We start from the raw sequence: 9939 nt of genomic DNA on the forward strand, positions 1-9939 counted from the left end.
TTTCTAATAGTACACCATTCATACAGAGATTAGAGCGGACATTCTTGCTGGGGTTAAAAACCATGAATTTTGTTTTTTGTATGTTGTCTTAACCCCTACCCCTACAGAATTCGCAAAAGGCATCCAAAATTTTTTGGAATCCCATTGGGGATTTTGAGAGGAGCAAGGTGTAGTCTGCAAACATCATTGCAGGTACACTCTTGCTTGCTAGCTTAGGGGCATCAATATTCTGACATTTGTTTATAGCATCCACTAAGCCATTAAGGAAGATGCAAAACAGTGTGGGAGCTAACACACATCCTTGCCTCACTCACCTATTAACCGGTATGCGATTAGTATGTTCCCCGTTCTTACCAAATCTAATTTGGGCAAAATTGCCGTTATGTAGTTTCCTGAGTAGGGATAAAAGATAACACGGAAGTCCCAACTCCCTGAGCACTTTCCAGAGTGCCTCCCTAGGGACCAGGTCGAAGACACTTTTAAGGTCAACGAAGAGCAGATACAGGCTACCGCCCCATCGTCACTATCTTCCAATGGTAAACAGTCAAAATATCGACTCCAAAATATCGAATGGACATAATATCGAGTTTTAAATATAGAATGGACAAAATATCGACAGGACAGAATATAGATATCAAAAATATCGATTTTAAGGTAAGTAATGTAATATCGATTGTTAAAAATATAGACAGTTAAAATATCGAAGTATATAATATAGGTTATTAAAAATATCTAATTTTTAATAATATCTAAAAAAAAGAGTGTTTTTTATGTTATTATATGTGTGAAAAGTGTGTATTTATGTTCTAATTTATTTTAATAATGACATTTGTTTTTTTAATTTTTGCGTAATTTAATTCTGTAGCGGGTTGTGGGTTTATAGGGGAATAGGGTGGGAAGTAATTTAATTATAATTAATTAAATATGTACATTTATTTATTGGTATTCATTTTTAATTAATTGTTAATTAATTTATATTTGGTAAATAATTAAATTTTAATTAGCAATTAATTTTAATTAATTGATTAATTGTTAATTATGTTAAATTTACTAATTTGTTTTCTGTAACGGGTTGTGGGTTTATAGGGGAATAGGGTGGGAAGTAATTGAAATATAATTAATTAAATATGTAATTTTTTTTATTGGTATTTATTTTTAATTAATTGTTAATTAATGTATATTTGGTAATTAATTAAATTGTAATTGGCAATTAATTTTAATTAATTGATTAATAGCTAATTATGTTAATTTTACTAATTTATTTTCTGTAGCGGGTTGTGGGTTTATAGGGGAATTGGGTGGGAAGTAATTTATTTATAATTAATTAAATAAATTAATTTATTTAATTGTATTTAATTAGAAATAATTGTTAATTAATTTTTAAATGTTAGATTATTAATTGTTAATTTGTAATGAATTTGTATTAATAGGTAAATAATTGTAATAATTAATAAAAAATTGTAATTTTAATTGATTAATTATTAAAATATATTAAATTGGTAATTACTTTTAATTAATTTTTTATAGATATTAATTTATATTTATTGAATTAATATATGAAGTATTTAATTTCCCTACTATTGCACTCTCTGAAGTGGGAATACTATTAAATTATACCACTATGCTTTCCAACGCTTTCCCTACTATTGCACTCTCTGGAGTGGGAATAGTAATTTTTACCCTTACGCTATCCAATGCTTTCTCTACTGTTGCACCCACTGGAGTGGGAATAGTAATTTTAACCCCTACGCTATCCAACGCTTTCCGTACTGTTGCACTCACTGGAGTGGGAATAGTAATTTTAACCCCTACGCTATCCAACGCTTTCCCTACTGTTGCACTCTTTGGAGTGGGAATAGTAATTTTTACCCCTACGCTATCCAACGCTTTCCCTACTGTTGCACCCACTGGAGTGGGAATAGTATTTTTTACCCCTACGCTATCCAACGCTTTCCCTACTGTTGCACTCACTGGAGTGGGAATAGTAATTTTAACCCCTACGCTATCCAACGCTTTCTCTACTGTTGCACTCTTTGGAGTTGGAATAGTAATTTTTACCCCTACGCTATCCAACGCTTTCCCTACTGTTGCACCCACTGGAGTGGAAATAGTAATTTTTACCCCTACGCTATCCAACGTTTTCCCTACTGTTGCACCCACTGAAGTGGGAATAGTAATTCTTACCCCTACGCTATCCAACACTTTTTCTACTGTTGCACCCACTGGAGTGGGAATAGTAATTTTTACCCCTACGCTATCCAATGCTTTCCCTACTGTTGCACCCACTGGAGTGGGAATAGTAATTTTAACCCCTACGCTATCCAACGCTTTCCCTACTGTTGCACCCACTGGAGTGGGAATAGTAATTTGTACCCCTACGCTATCCAACGTTTTCCCTACTGTTGCACTATTTGGAGTGGGAATAGTAATTTTTACCCTTACGCTATGCAACGCTTTCCCTACTGTTGCACTCTGGAGTGGGAATAGTATTTTTTACACTTCTGCTATCGTACGGTAATAATATTGGATAATATTTAATTATTTTATGTTACTATATATATATGTTTTAACAAATATGATTATAAATTTTTTTTTATAACTTTCATTAATTATTTAATTATTATTATAAGTAAATTTAAGTATTTTTAAGTATATTTTAGTAAATAATTTTTACTATTAATTTAATTTAACCCTGTTTTTAATAAAGTCGATATTTTTATAAACTATATTTTTGTAAACAATATTTTGTACTCGATATTTTTGTACTTACCTGTTTGTAGATACAAACTCGATATTCTGTCTGTCGATATTTTGTCCTCGATATTTTTGAAAGTCGATATTCTGTCCGTCGATATAATGTCAGTGATCCCTTCCAATAGAGGAACTGCAGTCTGAAAATCTGGTCTATCGTTGACATTTTGGCCCTGAACTCCGCCTGGAGGGGGGAAAGGATGTTATTATCCTCCATCCATATTTGTAGGCGATCCAACATGATCCTAGCAAACACCTTTTGGGAGACGTCGATCATACTGATCGGTCAGTAGTTGATTGGGAGAAGAGGTGAACCCTTTTTGAATATTGGTATCACCTCTGCACCCAGCCAAGTCTCAGGGGGGTCCATCCCTTCCAGAATTGCATTAAAAACTACCCACAAATAAGGGCCCCAGATTTTTGGTTCTGCCCGGTACAGGTCGCCAGAAACCTTATCAAGGCCAGGTGCCTTCCCTGACACTATTCTTTCTAGGGACTTCCTTCAGGGTGATCTTTGGGGTGTCTGAATCGGTTTCTAAAAGAGCTAAACTTTCCTGCCCCTTGCCAGTACATTTGTCAGGACTTTGGGCATATAGGAGTTTGTAATGGGCTTCCCATTTTTCTGCTGCTATATTGGGTTTGACAGCCCCCTGTCCTCTTGCAGTTCCTGAGCTCACTATATTCCAAAAGGATTTGGGGTATTTACTTTCCAGAGCCTGTTTAAGATTTGCCCACTGTTCCTCTCCCGAGGAAATTTTGGCAGTGTGAATGGCGTTTTTGTAAGCAAGCCTTGCCATTTTTATTGTGGGACTGCGCTTTGATTTTATGGCCTCTATCAAGGCACTTTTCATTTTCCTGCAATTAAAATCAAACCAAGATTGCCGTGATTTAAGGGCACCGGTCCTTCGACATTCTTTCCAAAATACACCTTTCAGTCTCAGGAAAGCTTGGCGGTTAATTTCAGTTACCTTGGTCACATGGGGTACTAAGTTATCATAGTTCACATACTCTAGCATAGCCTCAAGGTCTGGAATGAACTCCCTATATAATGTTGCCATTTTTTCCTGGGAATTCACTAGCCATGACCATTTCACTCTCCTCTTGTTATTGCTGAGGAGAAGCCCATCGCCTTGGCTAGTATGACCCGGGCTATGTTTGGCCCCAGATGAGATTGCAAGGTTAACCATCAGTGCATTGTGGTCACTGTCCTCACGTGGTATGACTCTAAAGTCAGTGGCTAATGACCATATTCTAGGTTCCAAGATTATGTAGTCTAGAATTGACGAGTGGCCCAACCTATTATAGGTAACATTTCCTGGGGAATCTAGTGGAAACCGCCCATTACAGGCTCTCAATGAATATCTGAGGGTTAGAGCTTTAATTTGGAGAGCTAAGGGGGACCATGCCCTAATCTGAGGGATGTTGAACTCAGGAATAGCCCATAGCTCATCCTCTTCTGCACTAACCGAATCCTCAGATTCCAGTAAGGGCTCAAACTGACAATTCCGATCGCCTCCCAGAATTATCGCAGCATCCACGGGAATGTCCGAGAGGAGACCTTATAATTGTGCAAGTTGAGGGGACTCCTTGCCCGTCTTAACTGGCCTAGAGTAAATATTAATTAAGAAAAATTTGAGGTTGTTGGGAAAGGATAATATTAAGCAAAGGATATCTGGACTGTGTGAATCCACTTGCCTAATGTCGCAACTCAGATGGCAACCCACCCAGGTGCTAAGACCACCTGAGGGCCTGCCCCTAGTTCAAGCAATGGCAGGGATATTGAAGGATGCAAAGCCTCTATGAATGGGGTGGTCTGTGGCCCATGTTTCCTGAAATAAACATATATCACAGGAATCTACAAAAGCTCCCCATTCTGGACAAAATAATTTATTTTTAAAACCAGCCACATTTCAGGATAGTGTCTTGGTTATATGGAGGGTGGACTGGTTATGCCTTCAAGACTAATTCCCTCGTTGCTGTAACTACAAGATAATTCACAGAATCTTGGGTGATAGGAGGACCAAAGTGCACTGCGTTTTCTACGAGGCTTTCAGCTAAGTTTAACAAGCTTGTAAAAATCTGCTGAGAGATAGATGAAATCTTGCATGCTGCCCATCCACTACCAGTAACGGTCTTTGATTTTCCCACTGCCCTCCCTGTATTGCCTTCGAGCATTGCTGGCCCAGCACTACTGCAAGGGGACCCTAGGATCAAAAGTCAGTCCACCTCCTCCAGACTTTCAAATCTGTTAAAGAGGGGTAGGTTGAATGGTTGGGGCCGTTCCATACCTTCCACCTGGCCCCTTCAGGGTCGATGTGAATGCCAATCCCTAGTGCCATAGCATAGCCCGGCCCCTGGACCATAAGCAAAACCATGGTTATAGAAATAAGTGAGGGGAAGGAGTCTGATGGTAGAACCCCCATTACACAGATATAAAACTTATTGTGCCAAATGGGGGTTCCTAAAGTTAACAATTACACAGTCCCCACTAATCTCTTTAGCCCGGTTGCCAATCCACTTCACCCTTCGGGTCATCAAAATGTCAGCTGCATTGGCATAAGAGAATTGATATTGTCTGGCAAGCAAATGAAGACATTTATTTTTAAGTTCCAGGTGAGTTTCTGTTTTATCTTCACCCAGGGAGGGCACACCAGCAAGGACTAGTACATATGGTATGCTTGTGGTGGGGCAGGTTGATAGAAGGAAGCTCTTGGCCTCGGTGACCTTGGGGAGTGGGGGCTGCTCCGGAGGCTGCAGAGATCTCCTTTCTGCCAAGGAGACCATCTGCCTTGGCCGCTGTAGTGTAAGCTATTGTGTTACTAAGGGTTGCTTTCCCCATGTCTGCAGTGTGGGCTGTAGAATCTTCCCCTCTACTTTTCTCAGCAGATTTATTTCTCAGACTGGTACATGAGGCTGGACCCGTAGTTCTCCCTTGTATGTTTTTCTGGGAGTGGTGGATTTGGTTGTGCCATGCCTGTGCATGTGCAAGTCTTGGTCATATGATGTAAATAATAGGAAGATCACAGGAACAAGTAAGCTGTATGAAAGCTTTATTGCAGCACAGATACAAGTAGGTCAACTCCTCATCCGACCAGAGCTCCAACTGCCAACAGAGCGAAGGAGAACTCCAGAATCAAGAACACACAAAGAGATCTAGAGTGCTGGGCCGAGAGAGGAGCAAAGCACTGTACAACATATGGGTAGTGGAGATGTTTCCACATCTTTATGTACACATAGTGGTTTTTCGGTTGATTCTACTCCTGTCCCTTTTGATCCCACTCTCGTCGCCAAATGATGTAAATAATAGGAAGATCACAGGAACAAGTAAGCTGTATGAAAGCTTTATTGCAGCACAGATACAAGTAGGTCAACTCCTCATCCGACCAGAGCTCCAACTGCCAACAGAGCGAAGGAGAACTCCAGAATCAAGAACACACAAAGAGATCTAGAGTGCTGGGCCGAGAGAGGAGCAAAGCACTGTACAACATCATACTGTCCAGACGGGCATGGATTAAGGCAAGTTCTTCTTTTAGAAGCCCGCTGATTTGGTTAAATAATGCGTGGGAAAATGAAGCAGCCCATGCAGGAGGCGTCAGATCAATTTGGATTGGAGGCTCCCAAACACTCTGATCGGCTCCAACCGACATAGCGGTTCCATTGTTTATTTTCCTCTTTTTGCCCCCCCTGTTCTTAGGTTGAGGATGATGATTGTCCACACCAGAATTAGTGGGGGTTTTGGTGCGCCCTCTATTTCTGGTGATTGCCTTACATGTTGCTGCTATGGTTGGGGCAGGTGACTTAATCGGTGAGGCCTGGCTTTGTATGCTGTCACCCCTTTCAAGAGGAAGGGATAGGTTAGATGGTGACAAGACCAGGGGAAGGTCCAGGGTTATAGACCATCTGCGCTCAGTCCGCTGGATTTCTGTAGCCACCACTCCTATCGCCCTTTGTAACATCCTATCGATTGATGTCTGGGGGAGAAGTGGGGGAGTAGAACAAGGGGGCGCATGGCATAATGCTTTTACAGTTTTTTTGCCCATGCTCAACTCTATAATGTCAGCTGAATTTGTGGGGGCTTTCTTGGCGCTGAACGTGACAACAAGTCCAGGGGATAACTTGAATATGCAGATTAGAAGTGGCATTTACGGTTGTGGTGGAAATTCACTCCTGCCTCTTCTCTGCCTGGCCCCTGTTCAGGAGCCCTCCGTTCCAATACCTATCCTCTGTGCGCGATTGACAAGCCAAGGGAGATGGCACAGCCCAGCCTCTTCCGGCCACTGACGGCCCGCCTTTGGCCTGGGCTGCGCCTAGCGCGCGTTCTGCAGGGCGGAAGCTGCGTGCCTGTGCACGTTCCGCAGGGCGGAAGCTCCTCTCTGCTTTTCAAGCGCCTCCTGGCGCTTGCTGCTGGCGTCGATGGTGGGCGCCGCAAGGGGGGGTGATGGGACTTGTAGTCCTTTGTCCCCTGGTTGCGGCGGGTGTGGGCGCAGGAGCGGGAACTAGAACAGCAAAGCCCCCCTGTAGAAATTAGCAGCACGTTGCCGTCTCCCAGACCGATTTATGGCGCGGTAAGTGTCTTCCTTGGTTTGTAAGCAACCCGCCAAGCTCCAGCCGCTATCCGCTTTTCAAGCGCCTCCTGGCACTTGCTGCTGGCGTCGGTGGTGGGCGCCGCAGGAAAGTGCTGGGACTTGTAGTCCTTTGTCCCCTGGTTGCGGCGGTTGTGGGCGAGGGAGCAGGAACTAGAAAATCAAAGCCTCTGGGTAGAAATTAGCAGCACGTTGCGGTCTCCCAGACCGAGTTATGGCGCGGTAAGTGTCTTCCTTGGTTTGTAAGCAACCCGCCAAGCTCCAGCCGCTCTCCACTTTTCAAGCGCCTCCTGGTGCTTGCTGCTGGCGTCGGTGGTGGGCGCCGCAGGGGGAGTGCTGGGACTTGTAGTCCTTTGTCCCCTGGTTGAAGCGGTTGTGGGCGTGGGAGCGGGAACTGGAACAGCAAAGCCCCTGGGTAGAAATTAGCAGCACATTGCGGTCTCCCAGACGAGTTATGGCGCGGTAAGTGTCTTCCTTGGTTTGTAAGCAACCCCGCTTAGCATTATTGCCCGACATGGCGATACAATCACCGCGTAGTAGGATTTTGGGGCTTTTTTCAATTCAGTCTTGTCAGCTATGCTGTAGTTCTGTCTCCATTTTTTTCCCAGCCTTTTACACTGCTGTTTCTGGAATTTAAGCAAAGGCGTAAACCAGGGTTTGGACAGAGGCGTATGAAGGCGTTGAGGTGTGACTTGTGGCGAAGGATCACAGACCACCTTCTCAATCCAATTATTAAACTGTCCCAGAGCCGAGTCCTGATCCTCAGGGAGATGTGGCGGACAGCCGGCCAGCGCAATGCACAGAGCCACAGGATCGATTTTGTGGGGAGCACTTCGTGTAGCAGCACAGTGCGGCCTAGACGAGGAGGGACACTTGGCAATATTCCAGGAAAAGGAGATTAAATAGTGAACTGACCAGGTAACGGGTTGCGGGGGGTTCACCAGCAGTGGCAAACTGGAGCAGACTACATCAAGTGTATGGCCTTCACTATGAGTCCGAGAGGAGACATACTGTTTAAGTTTGGTCGAATGCAGCAAGGTTAAGAAATCACGCGTGTCATTCCCATCTAAGTTATCCTTGTGGATATTACAGTCCCCGAGGAGCAGGAAGTGAGAGTAACACAAAGCTCTGGGTATGATCCAAGTATCCAGCAACTTTGGGAAAGGGCCTATAGGGCCAGGAGGACTGTACAGCACAATCCCACCCTGGCAGTAGTGAGGGAACATTTTTATGCAAAAATCCAAAGCTTCAACATCAAGAGAATCCATAAGTTCAGTGAAAAGACAATCAAATGCCTCTCTAACCACCACTGCCACTCACCCCGCCCATTTTTCCGATCCGCATGGGCAATTTTAAAGCCGGTAGGGATGGCCATTTTAATGACTGGGCAAGAGAATGGAGTAAGCCAGGTTTCAGTCAATAAGAGTGTGTCAAGAGACGTATCAGTGAGTAGTTCAAAAATGTCCTGGCAATGTTTAGGCATAGAGTGGGCATTTATAAGTGCGGCCTTAAAAGTGACCTGCACCTCTCCTGCCCTGAGCTGATCAACAGAGGAAATGGGGAACTGGGAAAAAGCAAGCTCACACTTAACACAAGAGTAGGAGCGGTTTAACGCAGCATCCCTTCTCACACAGTTAAATGACCAAAGAATGAGACAGAATCGATAAAGATAATTCAGGAAAAACATTTATCTATTACCTCTGATTGCATGGACAGATCGAAACACATTTGACATTGGATTTAGTGATAGGTTTATTAATGCAAGTAATCACACAGTTTTGCATAGATTAATTTTAACAACAACGATTCAGCCTACAAAAGAGTATGGAAAGGATACAGATTACGTTTATTAACCATATAGATCAAGCAAGGCAGTTCGATGCAGGTCTGTCCTCAGATAACTCAGTCCAAGTTCAAGCTTCAGCACTGCATACCACAGCAGGAGTCAGATAACCCCTCAGCCGAAAGGTTATTTCCCGCACCCCTTTGCCAGCCAGGGTTAGAGGTTGCAGATTGAAAAAAGTTCAGTGCATCTGAGTCTTTCATCAAGAGTAAGGGGTAACGGACAGTGATAATAGGAATTCGAAAGTCAAACAGACAGCATGCCAGGCAGGAAGATAAAAATGACAGCCAACCCCTGTCTCCTCCTTTTAGGGCAATTATAGTCCGAATGTTCCAGGTTTACACCCCCCTTAACGTATCAATTTCATCAGTCCATGGGGTTTTCATTGGTCACTCATGGTGGGCTGTTGTGGGGTGATCAGTAAATCATAGAATTCTGGATGAGTTAAACAGTCATTTTTTGAAAATCTCATTAATATTCTTTTACTCCATTTAGTTAGAATTTCATCACTTCCACAGAAGTAGGAGGTACTTGTATTTGTCCATAGTTCGTTCCTGGGTGCCTTTCCCTGGGTTTGCAACAATATATGTTACAGTTCAATCGAATGCTTCTAGTGAGAAGTGAATTCATTGTTAATCAGACCAGAAGTGAAACTTTGCAGAAAGTTCTCATAGGGCTTAGGTGACTACCTCACATGATTTTACATTAGCGTTAATGAATGGAAAACTCAGAGGCCTACATGAAAAACAGCTGAAGCATTAT

This window comes from Lissotriton helveticus, chromosome 6 (genome assembly GCF_964261635.1).
Source record: "Lissotriton helveticus chromosome 6, aLisHel1.1, whole genome shotgun sequence".
Lineage (NCBI taxonomy): Eukaryota > Metazoa > Chordata > Amphibia > Caudata > Salamandridae > Lissotriton > Lissotriton helveticus.